Raw genomic sequence first — 12,975 nt, forward strand, 5'->3', positions numbered from 1 at the left:
CTTATTAAATTTTATCTGGATTTTATTTTTTTACCCCATTTAATAGTCTTAGAAATATCATCTGGATAATTCTGTTAATGTTCCCTTTTGCCTTCAAAATTGAGAATGAATTCAACCAAATTGTGTAAAAATGTTCCCTTTTGAGAATATCATATCAATTTTTCCTTAACTCAGTTGAAAAGAACATATATCTTTTTAGCAATTTGATACTTCTGTGCATATTAATTTTTATAATATTTTATAATAAGTTTACTCTGAAAGTTTACTCCCTCTATTAAACCCCTTACTTTATTGGTGAGGAAACTGGATTAGAGAAATTGAAAGACACAGTTACAACTGCCAGTGGATCACGGCTTGTGCCCAAGCTCCAGATAGGGCCACGTCCATTGCATCAGAACCCATAATCTCCTGTTTAATTACTTATGGCATTATATGTGTTCTATTTTTAAATTGAGTTATAATTGAATAAAGATGTTCATTCTGAAGAAAATATCTTGGAAAGTAACATCTATTCTAGAAGAGGCTGCCTCTCTCTATAGTATCAACAACCTCTGGTGACATTTCCATGGTAAGTGTGATCATGGGAGACACAACGTAGGGCTCACTGGCTGGAGAAGGTGTAGGACTCTGACATATTACTATAGCTATGAAAGATCTGAAACTTCTCATCCACCTAGGATTCTCTAACATCCATTCAATGTACCTGACTAAGCTATATTTGTGTGTTGACCTAGTCCAGCTGCAATAATGTTAATATGCTGAAGGGCTGGGCATGGCAGGTTTTCCTTGTACTGGTGACTAATTAAGTGAGTAGGCTATTTTTCTCATTCTTTAAAAGACATATCAGTCTACAAAGTCATTAGGAGGCATTAACAATGGGAAGCTACTCAAATACTCATTTCTTTTTTTCCCTGAAGATTTATTTATTTATTTATTTAAGAGGTAGAGTTACAGACAGAGGCAGAGACAGAGAAAGAGGTATTCCATCTGCTGTTTCACTCCTCAAATGTCCACAATGGCTGGAGCTGAGTGGAGCCAACGCTGGGAGCCAGGAGCTTCTTCCTGGTCTCCCACTTGGGTGCAGGGGCCCAAGCACTTAAACCATCTTCTACTGCTTTCCCAGATCATGAGCAGGGAGTTGGATTGGAAGTAGTGCAACTGGGACTTGAACCGGCACCCACATGTGATGCTGACACTGCAGGTGGCGGCTTTATCTGGTATGTCACAGTGCCAGCCCCTCAAATACTAATTTCAAAACAAATGAAATGGATAAGGCAGCTCAAGAACAGTGCATTCCAAAACACATAGAAATCACTTCTTATAGAATCAGATGTTTTGGAGCTTAAGTATTGATGGCTTGTGTGTTTTTTAACCATGTCTGGGAAACTCCCCTGTGAGAATGTAATACATTCCTTCATAGAAATGATGGTCTACAGTAACCTAGTGAGAGATTAGGTAGTGAGGTTTAGCAGAAAGAATGTCTTATTTAAGAATTAAATACTATTCATTGAAGAAAAGCCTGTCTCTTCCTGAGGGTTGGTGAGAACATCAGATGGAGCAAGGTTCACATATCTCCTCTTCTTCCTAGTTTAGTTACTTTAAATTTATCAAATATTTTTGAGACTCAACTTTATTTTCTATAAAAGAGGAATTTATATTTTATGATTATTGGGAAAATTAAATGGAATATAATTAAATGCACTTTGTGTGTGGTAAATGTCAGATAATCTTAAAATATAACTTTTATAAAGATGTTCAGATTATTGAGTTCAAGTTTCTCCAAGTTAGTTTCTTTTTTTTTTTTTTTGACAAGCATTGTTAGACAGTGAGAGAGAGAGACGGAGAGAAAGGTCTTCCTTCCGTTAGTTCACCCCCAAAATGGCCGCCACGGCCAGCGCGCTGCACCGATCGGAAGCCGGGAGCCAGGTGCTTCCTCCTGGTCTCCCATGAGGGTGCAGGGCTCAAGCACTTGGGCCATTCTCCACTTCCTTCACGGACCACAGCAGAGAGCTGGACTGGAAGAGGAGCAACTGGGACAGAATCCGGCACCCCAACTGGGACTAGAACCCCAGGGTGCAGGTGCCGCAGGTGAAGGATTAGCCTAGAGAGCTGTGGGGCTGGCATGTGCAAGTTAATTTCAATGTAATCAAGTTGCAAACATTCTCATCTTCATAAAATAAAATGATAATTATGACACTTAGCCCATATTTTTCCCTGGTAAGGAGATTTTTCGACCTTTATTTTATATATCTGCCCAATCGTGATAATCTATTATCAGTAGAGTGATCAGATGCTTAAGAAATGTGGTGTGGCTCCTGACGCTGACACTTGTAGGGAAAGCAGATTCCTAGTGGCTCACACAGAGTTCACCAAAACACCTGGGACATTTGTATTACAAAACAGGATGAGAAATTGATGACTTCACACTGTGGACAGCTTTTTTCAAGGCTATCAGAACAGGAGTCCTTATTATAATAAGACTCTTGCCGCTCTTAATCTTTCCTTGCTTGCGCTCATGCGCTCATCTCTTTCACTTGGCAGGACAATGTTGTAACTAGAATTTCACAATTATTAGTTTCGACAGATAACTTGGCGAGTGTTGGATCTGTCATGTCAAATGCAGATCTTGAGAGTTCCTAAGAAAACCTTTACTCCACCTGGCTTTAGAAATGTAACCAATACAAGCATTTGCTCAAGTTTATACTGGTGTTCTCTTTTATCAAATCTGCATTCTCTAATTTAACAGTTCCTAGGTGCTAGATGTTAGAATTGCTACCTACTCTGGAACAGGGAGGAATCTGTGCAGTGGCTGATACTTCTTGATGCACATAGGTAAATACATTGTGTATTGTAGAAAATCAATTGTAAAAATAATAATGAACAGACTACTTTGAGATCTATTTGACTTTAGTTGGTTTGGTTCACTGGAACCCTGACTAAGGAGCATACTACATGCTTTTGCAATTATTTTTCTCATAGTAGTAATAGAAGTATTCTTAGTGCACTGTATCCCCTCAAAAACTTTTAAATGTTCACATACATTTATCTGTTGAATGTCAAATGGTCTCTCTTCAGTTGGAACAACACTACTAAGAAATGCATGATCGGGCCGGCGCCGTAGCTCACTAGGCTAATCCTCCACCTTGCGGCACCGGCACACCGGGTTCTAGTCCCGGTCGGGGCGCCGGATTCTGTCCCGGTTGCCCCTCTTCCAGGCCAGCTCTCTGCTATGGCCAGGGAGTGCAGTGGAGGATGGCCCAAGTGCTTGGGCCCTGCACCCCATGGGAGACCAGGAAAAGCACCTGGCTCCTGGCTCCTGCCATCGGATCAGCGCGGTGCGCCGGCTGCAGCGGCGGCCATTGGAGGGTGAACCAACGGCAAAGGAAGACCTTTCTCTCTGTCTCTCTCTCTCACTGTCCACTCTGCCTGTCCAAAAAAAAGAAATGCATGATCATGAAGACGCTGTAAACTATGAATGAAGTATTGATACCAAAGTCCCAAATTGATGAAAATTGACAGTAGTGTTAATGTCCTAATTTTTTATCTGTCACTGAGGTAACCTAAGAGAATAGCATGATTAAAAGCAGGAAATTATTAAATAAAAGTTACAGAATACCATTGTTTTAGACTAAGCTCCTACACTAGGCTTTACCAGACCAGGCTAAAAGTCAAAATAGAGTCACTCATGCTAAAGTTCATGTACTCAAGCTGTTTATCTGACATTCTGCACAATCAGGATTAGAGAAAAAGCAGCCAAATTTCTCAAGCAGGTCAGTTTCCATTACATGATAAGGAAGTTCTCTCTGTTTTAGTTCTTACACAAAAGAAGTAATCTGAAATAATCTGATATTAGCCAAGAAGTTATTTTTCTATTGTTGAAATGACCAATGTAGTTTTTCTCCCTTTGTTTCTGCTTTCTCAAAATCTATTAACCAAACTCTTCTGCTCTGTCCACCAGAACACTTATTATATTTTATGGAATGATGTGTCTGCCAATTACAGAATAAAAAATCCAATCAAGGTTGGTAAACAATAACAGTAACAGCAAACCTGGTGATGTGGCTGGCTGACTTGATAATTTTGATAATAATCTTGGGAAGTTATTCTTTGAAAAGCAGGCCAAGCAGAGTTCCCTGGTAATATTATTCTAGCAGGGGAAGCTTCCAGGGAAGGTAGAACTTTCTTCTTCCCCTATGAAATCAAGCACGAGGAATGGTGAAAAGGTATCATAAAAAATACTTGATGCATCTGAATGTAGTCTGAAGTATTGTGGCTTTCACCATAGGACTAAAGGGAGAGGCTTCATTTATTCATTCCATATGTATTGATCATTTACTCTATGGGTTTCTACTAAAAACTGGTGATACAACAGGAAAGAAAACAACACAGAGGTATCCTCACGGGACTTACATTCCAACAGAAGGACAAATGTGAGCCATTGTCACTCTGGTCCAAGGGGTAAGTATCCTCTTTTTTGAAGTTTAATATTCCTATTAATACTACTTTGTGGCTAGAAAGATTTAAGGAGTCTAACTAAACAGGATAAAAAATGTTCTTTATTGCATTTGTCTATGCTCTTCAGAGGATTTTTTGGCCAACTTTCCTAGTTGTTGATGTGGGGTCTACTTAAATAATCTGAGTACCCTCATTCGTTATTTATATATTTACCTCTATTAGAAAAGCCTAAATTCCTAAAAACTTTTCTAAGTTCTTCAGTATAATTATTAATTTTTGCTGAATATTTATAGGAAAGTACAACAGCCAAAATTGAGTATCAAATCATGTAAAGTGTTTAATTGCTTCATTAATGTGATACTTAGAGTTACTTTCTTCCATTAAAACTGACATCTGAATATTTGAGAGTATGGTTTAAGAACTTTACATTTTAATAAAGTACTTCAGTCCTGTAAATTTGGCAGATTAACATTTTAGGTGGTTTTTGTCTATTGAATTATAATCATGCATTTGTGTACTTGTGAGCTATCAAATCCATTTGGTAAATCTTGGAGAATGAATTTGAAAGGTATGGGTTCTTCTGATGCAGAAGGTATTCCAAGGGAAGCCCTAGAAAAGCAATGAATAAGCAAAAAACTGCTCAGAAGGATGCAAAGCAAGTACTTTAATGTTGTTACCCCCAGAGAGTGGAACTGCTGTACGAATAGAACTATTTCCATTTAATTTTTATTTAGCTGGGTTAACAGGCCATCTTTACATCTCACCAGTTGTCTTGGACATGAGTCTGTCTTGTGGCTTCAACTCTGACCTTTCCATGGGTGCATCCCAAACCTGTCTTCTTGGTCTCCTCTTTTGAGTTCGCTGTTACACTTTGAGGACCGTGACTCTCATAGGCAAGCAGGACCAGAGCCTGGTGGCCTATGCAAGCAACTGTTTATCAGCCTCGGTGATTGATGAGGGAGGCCTGGAATATAGGAGGGGCAGAGGTGACAGAGAGAAGTGGGATATCTGAGAAATACAGGCAGGCCCAGCTCTGATGATTGATTGAAGAGAATGGGAGGAAGAAGACAAGGTGGCACCCAATCAGTGGTGTATGTCCCTGGTGAATAGGCTGCTGGTTACTGAGCTGAGGACCCAGGAGAAGATGCATGAGGGAAGAAGGTGGTGAGTTCAGTTTGGGGTAAAACATAATACTTCCATGAAGAATGCACGCTCTGACATCCTACTTCCTGGGTTTGGGCCCCAGCCTTGCCCTTCCCCACTTCAGAAGCTCAAAGAAATTCCTCAGACTCTATGCTGGTTTCCTCATTTTAACATTGTGATAAAAAGCAGTACCCACCTCACAGGATTGGGGAGAGAATTAAATAACATGCCTTGTATAAAACGTTCACAACACTGTCTGGCCTAGAGTTTATATGCAATATTAGCTAGTAGGAGTGACTTAATTCATACACTTCGGCTTTTTGCAGACGATTTTATTTTTCCTTGAAGACTATGCATCTAATGCTTTTCTGTTTTTGTTGCTTTGCTTTTTCTTTCTTCCATTCCTACCTATCTCTGTTTATTTCAGTTATACTTATCTTTGGGGTTCAAGTCAAATACTGCTTCCTCCATGAAGCCTTCCTGATTGTCTTCATACACGGTGATCTCTCTCTTCTCAGCTCCCACCATCTATCACTTATGGCCTCTTAAATCATGTTTAGCCTTGTGTTCTGGTTACTTCCACATAGGTCTCACTTCCCCACATTGATAATGATGGGTTGTATCTTGTTTGTGTCTTTCATTCATGCACCAGTCCACTTGTGGAGTGACTTCTGGAGTTAGTTTGTCAACATGGTAGATGCAGCTTCTGCTTTTCACATACATTTGGGTTTGGAGTTGGGGACAATGATTTTTCCAGAATTAATGACTCATGCTTACATCCATAGAGACATGGGTGATTAATTCAGCAGCAATTTGTTATGTTAACTAATACTCTATTGTCTTGTTTTCTTCTTGTTGGAAATAATATTTAGCAACAAATAAGAATATTTGAAATCAACAACACTGCTTAAACAAGCTTGTTATTATGCTCCTTGCTTTGTTTTTCACCAACTAATATATTCCAGAACGTTTTTTATTACCAAAGAATCTGGAATAAATCCAGAGCATTTACCAAGAAACAGTCTTTGATCATCTTTTTCCCTGAGGAGGGTATAAGTGGATTATAGCCCTCAAAACAGGAAGTACTTTGGAAATTGCAGAAAATCAGTGTGGGAAAATAATGACTCAAAATATTATGCTTTTTAAATTCTTGCTGATCATCAAGGTTTAGGGAAAGAAAAAATAATAAAAATATTCCCATGTTGAGTTTAATTATTATGTTATTCCTTTAGAATGATACACTTACTCCAATTATGCACATCCTTCCTTTTGGTATAAAGGAAAATCAGACAAGAAATGATCCTGTTTATGGTAAAGGAGAGTTTTTTCTCCTACTGGACTTGTGCCACATTAGGCACTCAAAATATACAAAGCCTACTAGGACTACAACATGCATTTTGGACTCTTCTATTACATCAGAGCAACTTTAGCCAGAACTCACCAGGACATACGATGCTTATCTTGCTCCCTTCACAATATCCCAAGCAAATGCATCTCTCCCCTTCTCTCAAAGATTTATTTATTTATTTGAAAGGCAGAGTTATAGATAGAGAGGAGAGACAGAAAGACAGAGAGAGATCTTCCATCTGCTGGTTCACTCCCCAAATGGTCTCAATGACTGGGGCTGGGCTAGTCCAAAGCCAGGAGCCTGGAGTTTCTTTCAGGTCTCCCATGTGGGTTCAGGAGCCCAAGGACTTGGCCAGCCTATGCTGCCTTCCCATGCACATCAGTAGGGAATTGGATCAGAAGAAGAACAATCTGGACTCGAAATGGCACCCGTATGAGTTGCTGGTGCTGCAGTCTGGCTTTAACCAGCTGTGCCACAGAGCTGGCCCCACATCTTTCTCTTAAGGTTAAGATTTTCTTTTTAAAGAATGTGTGTATAAAGGCCCTGAAACATGTGTGAAAATTCAGGGCCAATTTTTTGGCGAATCATCATAAATGGTGTTTCTTAAATTTCTAGTACCACTTCTCATCTTCAATAGATACCTCCATCGGATGGCCCAAGTGCTTGGACCCTGCACCCGCATGGGAGACCAGGAGAAGCACCTGGGTCCTGGCTTCGGATCAGCGCAGTGCACCAGCCACAGCGCGCCAGCAGCAGCGGCCATTTCCGGGGGGCGGGGGGCAGTGAACCAACGGAAAAGGAAGACCTTTCTCTCTGTCTCTCTCTCTTTCACTTTCCACTCCGCCTGTCCAAAAAAAAAAAAAAAAAAAAAAAAAAGATAGCTCCATCAAGCAGCTCCAGGGCAACCTGGGATCTACTCAGTGTGTGTCAATGGGGCAACAGTAAAGCTTATCTACTTCAGACTACTTGTTAGGGGTTATATTCTAAACTTCTGCAACTGATGCCAGGTATATATTAAAATGCATGGAAATCTGTTTAATTATTCCTTGATATCCTTGGGAGATTGGCTCCAGGACATTCTTCACCCTTCTGCAGATACCCAAATCTATGATGCTCAAATCCCTTATATCACATGATATCGCTCTTGTCTGAAACCTATATTGCACATCCTCTCATATACTTTAAATCATCTCTAGATTACTTATAATACCTAACACAAAGTAAATGACATATATATATATATATATATATATATATATAGCTGTATTACTGCATTGTCTAGGGAATATCAAGAAGAAAAAAGTCTGTGCCTGTTTAGTGCAAATGCACTTTTTCCATCCATTAATTGTATCCATGGATATGGGACCAATGGACACAGAGGACTGAGTGCACTTGTATGTAGGTGTTAGAGTGATAGGACGTTCCCCGGAACTAGCTGAGCCCTCTCCAGTGGTCTTCTCACCATGTTCGAGGAAACACTGATCACAGCAGCTGTGTGGCCAGGTCCTTCCTGCCTCCTGGAACTGCAGGTGGCGGCTTACCTTCTACACCACAGCACTGACCCCATGAAGATTCTTGCATAAGGTTTTGTTTGAACACCAGTTTCAATTCTTCATCCTGAGTGGGGCTGCCTTTTGCCCTGAGTTCTTTCCTCTTCTTAGCTTCCATGGCCTCTGCCCAGGTGTAGCTTCTTTCTAGTAAACTCTGCTTGAATTTCTTATTTCTTCCCTCCCTGCCTTTGCTGAAGTGGTCGCTGAAGTCATACATGCACAGTTTGCCTTTTTAATGTTTTTAAAAAGATTTACTTATTTATTTATGTATTTGAAAGGTAAAGAGAGAGAGAAATCTCCCACCCACCTGCTAGTTCACTCCTCAAATGCCCACAACAACCAAGGATGGGCCAGGATGAAGCCAGGAGCCAGGAGCTATCTGGGTCTCCATGTGGGTAGCAGAGATCCAAGTAATTAGGCCATTGCCTGTTGCCTTTCAGGGAGTACATTAGCAAGAAGCTGGAGGTGGGGCTCAATCTCAGGACTCCAAAATGGGATATGGGCATCCCAAGTGGAGCTTAGCCTACTGCACCACAGTATCCCTCCCTCCCCCCCCGCCTTTTTAAGTTTTAACAATGTCACTAGCCTTCTCTCCTCCTCCGTCCACAGGAGGGTGTCTGGGACCCTTATTTTTAGCTCCTTTTCCAAGAGGGCTATGTGTCATCTCACTTTCTTGTTTCTTGGGACACAGACCATTTGGAATCATAGTGCCTCCTTTATCCTGTGCTGAGCTTGGAGTGTTTTATTCTCTCCACTTGCTAAATTGTTTGACACACATTATTTCTTTCTTTTTTTTTTTGGCAGAGTTAGAGAGAGAGAGAGAGAGAGAGAGAGAGAGAGAGAGAGAGAGAAAGGTCTTCTTTTTCTGTGGATTCACCCCCCAAATGGCCGCCATGGCCAGCGCGCTGGAATGATCCAAAGCTAGGAGCCAGGTGGTTCCTCCTGGTCTTCCATGTGGGTGCAGGGCGCAAGCACTTGGGCCATCCTCCACTGCCTTCCCAGACCACAGCAGAAAGCTGGACTGGAAGAGGAGCAACCAGGACTAGAACCTGGGGTGCCGGTGCCACAGGCAGAGGATTAGCCTATTGAGCTATGGCGCTGGCCCAACACACATTATTTCAGTAAGTTGAGGAAGTCTCAGGCACCTCTGATTGGTCACAAAATTTAGGTGGATTTTCCTTCCTCACTCCATCAGCTCAGTCTTCTGCTCTTAGCCTTAGTTTTCATGTTCTAGATGTTTAAAATACATGGAATTGTACCATCAGTGGTCTTCTGTGACTTGATTCTTTCACATAGCATATTTTCAAGATTTTTTCATGATAGCGTGTGTCAGTACTTCATTCCTTTTTGTGCATGAAAAATATTCCATCATAGTTTACACAACATTTGTTCCATTGAAGGGCATTTGAGTCGCTTTCGTTTTTTCAGTTTTGTGAACAGTGGTGACATGAGAATTCTCTGTTTTTCCTTTAAAGATTTATTTATTTATTTGAAAGTCAGAGTTATACTGACAGAGAAGGAGAGACAGAGAGAGAGAGAGAGATCTTCCATCCGCTGTTCACTCTCCAATTGGCTGCAATAGCTGGAGCTGCACCGATCCGAAGCCAGGAGCCTGGAGCTTCTTTCAGGTCTCCCACATGAGTGCAGAGGCTCAAGCACTTGGGCCATCTTCCACTGCTTTCTCAGGCCATAGTAGAGAGCTGAATGGGAAGTGGAGCAGCCAGGACTCGAACTGGCACCCATATGGGATGCTGGCACTGCAGGTGGAGGCTTTACCTACTATGCCACAGCACTGGCCCCATGAAGATTCTTGTGTAAGGTTTTGTTTGAACACCAGTTTCAATTCCTCTAGTTATATAACAAGGAGTAGAGTTGTCAGATTCTGTGTTAACTCTATATAGACTATTTTACATAGAGGTTGTACCATTTTACATTCTCATCAGTGAAACATGAAAGATCCCATTTCTCCACATCCTTGTTAATGTTTATTATTTGCTATTACTATCATTTGAAAATAGCCATCCTAGTATGTGTGAAATTATGTCTTACCATGGTCTTGATTTGCATTCCCTTATTTATCAATGTCACTGAATATATTTTCATACACTTGTTGGTAACATGTACATCTTTGGAGAAATGTCTATTCAAGGTTTTTGTCCATTTTTAAATTGTATTTTTGTTTTTTGTTGTTGAGTCTATTTCATTTTTAAAAGAAGGAATTACTGCCAATAATTTTTAGATAATGTTTAGGTAGAATGGTTCTTCAAAGATGTCTATGTCTTGATACCCAAAACCTGTGAGTCTGATACCATCCATGGAAACAAGGGACTTCGAATGTGTTCGGTTAGGTAAAGGATCTTGATTGGGGAGGTTAGTCCAAATTATCTAGATGGATCTGATATGACCCCATGGATCTTTATGAGAAGAGGAGAAAGAGATGGGACAATGAAAACAGAAGCTGGAATGACGTGTGTTTTTATTAAAACTAAAAATTATCCTTCTATTTTTTTGGGAGACAGACAGAAGGAGAGACAGGTCTGAGAGCTGCTCACATCTGCTGGTTCACTCTCTAAATACTTACAACATCTGGGACTGGGCCAGGACCGAATCCATGTGTCTAGAACTCCATCCAGGTCTTTGTGGCAGGAACATAAGCACTTGAGCCATTGCCTGCTGCCTACAAGGGTGTGCTTTAGCAGGAGGCTGGAGTCAGGAGCCTGAGTCAGGTATTGACCCCAGGCACTCCAATATGCAACTTGGGCATCTTAATTAGCCTCTTAACCGTTGGACCAAATGCTCATCCCTGGAATGATGTGTTTTGAAGCTGTAGGAAGTGAGTACAAGGTAGGTGGCCTATGAAAGCGAGAAATGGCAGAGAAACAGATTCTTTCCTAGAGCTTCTAAAGGAATTTGGCTCTGCCAGTATGTGAATGATGTTATGTCCCTCAAGTTCACTTCTGACTGTAGACATTCAGAATGGCGAAATTCTACACTGATATTCTTTGAGCCATCAAGTTGGTGGTAATTAACTATAACAGCGATTTTGATGACATGAAATACATTTAAAAACTGCAATACAAATGTAAAGCTCTTTGGGAAGACAAGGGAGAGTAGTTTCCATAGATTACACCCTAAGGGAAGTAACATTTACCTCACTTTAAGTCTGCTAAGCAGCTCCAGTGGCCTCATGACTCTTCTTATCCTGCAGATTGCTCGATGGGCCATCCTAATGGAAATTTTTGCTTAGATATAATAGTTCCAAAAAACATATGTATTTATGGGGAAACAGTAGCTAGAAGGAAGGAAACTAATTATGAAAAGGACTTTCAAATTTCCTTGTAAAATCTACTTAATGCTCAGTAGAGGTCAGTAATGGGACATGGCAGAAAAGAGAAAGAAATGGAAACAGTGAAATTGAAAGAATTTGGGGGCTTATTACAGTTTATGTATGAATCTCAAAACTAAGTAGAGGTGTACTTTGGTTTAAACAACAAATACATGTTTTAAATGTGCATACCTTTAATATCTTTTCAAGTCATATTTGTGGAATCTTTATTTACATTCAACAAAATGCATTCTTTTACAATCAAGAATTCAGGGGAAGTGCTGCGGCATAGTAGACTAAATCTCCAGTGGCGCCGACATCCCATTTGGGTGCCAGTTCATGTCCTGGCTGCTCCTCTTCTATTCTAGCTCTCTGCTGATGGCTTGGGAAAGCAGAGGAGGATGCCCCAAGTGCTTGAGCCCCTGCACCTGTGTGGGAGACCAGGCAGCAGCTACTGGCTCCTGGCTTTGGATAGGCCCAGCTCTGGCATCTGTGGCCATTTGGGGAGTGAACCAGCAGATGGAAGACCTTTCTTCCCTCTCTCTCTCTGTAGCTGTGTTAAATAAATAAATTAGATCTTAAAAAGGAAAACAAAATGAAGAATTCGGGGGAAGGTGTAGTAGCACAGTGGGTGAAGTTGTAGACTGTGACACTGTCGTCTCTTATTGGAGCGCATTTTCAAGTCCTAGCTGCTTCGTTTCGTGTTCGGCTCCCACTAATGTGCCTGCGGAGGCAGTGCATGATGGCCCAAATACTTGGGCCCCAATAGCCGCATGGGAGACCTTGATGGAGTTCTGGGTTCCTGGCTTCTACCTCACCCAGCCCTGGACGTTGATGCCACTTGGGAATGAACCAGCTAATGGATGGTCTCTTTGTCTCTCCCACTCTTTCTGTCCCTCTGCCCTTCATTAGTAAATAAATAATGAATAAATAAAAATAAATAAATCTTAAAGAAAATCTCAAGTCAAATATATAATAATAATTTATTGATAGGAGTTATTCTGAATACTTTAGGAATTAAGTTCTATTACATTGTATTTTTAAATTTTATAAATATATATTTGTCTTGCTAAAATAATTCTGTTAATGTAGCCCTTTTTCCCCCAAATGTAATATAATAATTTAAAAGTTCTGTTACTGCTTTTTTTTTAAAG

General features: G+C 40.6%; 1 long non-coding RNA gene across 2 annotated transcripts in view; it reads left to right on the forward strand.

Moving 5' to 3' along the window:
• Positions 1 to 3,739: 3,739 nt before the first annotated feature.
• LOC138849917 (uncharacterized) overlaps positions 3,740 to 12,975 on the forward strand; it is a 179,478-nt gene continuing 170,242 nt past the window's right edge. Inside the window, exons 1-2 of one of the 2 annotated variants that reach the window (XR_011389113.1) lie at positions 3,740 to 4,021; positions 4,373 to 4,458. This is a non-coding gene — a long non-coding RNA (uncharacterized lncRNA). Of the gene's footprint in view, positions 4,022 to 4,060; positions 4,459 to 12,975 lie in introns of those variants that run through there. The other variant, XR_011389112.1, reaches the window with a different exon arrangement.

Source organism: Oryctolagus cuniculus, chromosome 6, assembly GCF_964237555.1.
Source record: "Oryctolagus cuniculus chromosome 6, mOryCun1.1, whole genome shotgun sequence".
Taxonomy (NCBI): domain Eukaryota; kingdom Metazoa; phylum Chordata; class Mammalia; order Lagomorpha; family Leporidae; genus Oryctolagus; species Oryctolagus cuniculus.